We start from the raw sequence: 1,122 nt of genomic DNA on the forward strand, positions 1-1,122 counted from the left end.
CTCTTCCAGGTGCTATGGACTTTGCTCTGTGGATAGTGGGGCAGACACTTGGGGAGTTGGCTGCCTGGGAGGAGACTCCTTGGGTATCAGAAACAGTTGAGTCTCAGGCAAGTCAGCTGAATGGCACAGATGTAGCTGAGAATGGCCCTTCCCCTGCTCCCATGGTCCTCTTCAATGCCTTTGGCTACCATGCCAATGATCTCTCACTCCAACTGCTGACAAATCAAACTCCATATGACTGACCTGCAGACACAGCCACATCTCTGAACCTCTCCTCTTTCTGCTACCTCCAAATTTTTATTTCCAATGACTTTCTGACTCCCCTGTGCCTTTGTCTCAGAGTACAGCATGTTCTGTCTTTCTTCATGGACCCTGATTGAGAGTTATGGCTTCCTTCTGACTGCCTCTCCAACCATTCACCCAAGTCATTTGTGGGTAGATTATAATGAAAATCTGGGAAAAAAGGAATTTCACCAGGGGCAGAGTCTAAAATTGACCTCTAACTGACCTTCCTTCTGTTTTGACAGAGGTCTTATGTAGATCAGGCTGGCTGCAAACTTACTATGTAGCTAAAGATGCCCTGGACCTTTTATGTGTATGTGTGCCTATGCCTACATGTTCATGTACAAGCATATGCATGTGGGAGCCAGAGGTAGATGCTTATTTTTCAGCCATGGTCTCTTAATGAACCTGAAGTCATGTGCCATGTGCTAATCATGCTAAAGGGCTCCATGCTAGGCTTCTCATTCCGAACTAGAGATGATGACTGACGTTATCAGTTACGGGTATAATGGACACAGATGACCTGAAACTGCAGAGTGAAGATGCTACTGTGGAGCTAGCAGCCTGTTACTGAAGTAAGTGATGAGTGTAGGGCAAACCGGAAGAATGATAACAGGAACTGGACTTTGGGTGTTGGCGTGGAGTCTTCTAGAAGTTGTACAAAGTAAAAGGTCGGTATGTGCAAAAGGTGTAAGATTATGTAACAGGCTCCCTTGACATAGGGATCTCACACACTTGTCTATGAATACTGACTCTATTAATTTTTCCTCAGAATCGTGTTTTCTTTTAGTATCTGTCTGGTAAGGCAGAGCTGGGAGATTTACTGACATGGGCCAGGAG

This window comes from Mesocricetus auratus, unplaced genomic scaffold (genome assembly GCF_017639785.1).
Source record: "Mesocricetus auratus isolate SY011 unplaced genomic scaffold, BCM_Maur_2.0 Super-Scaffold_100014, whole genome shotgun sequence".
NCBI classification, from domain to species: domain Eukaryota; kingdom Metazoa; phylum Chordata; class Mammalia; order Rodentia; family Cricetidae; genus Mesocricetus; species Mesocricetus auratus.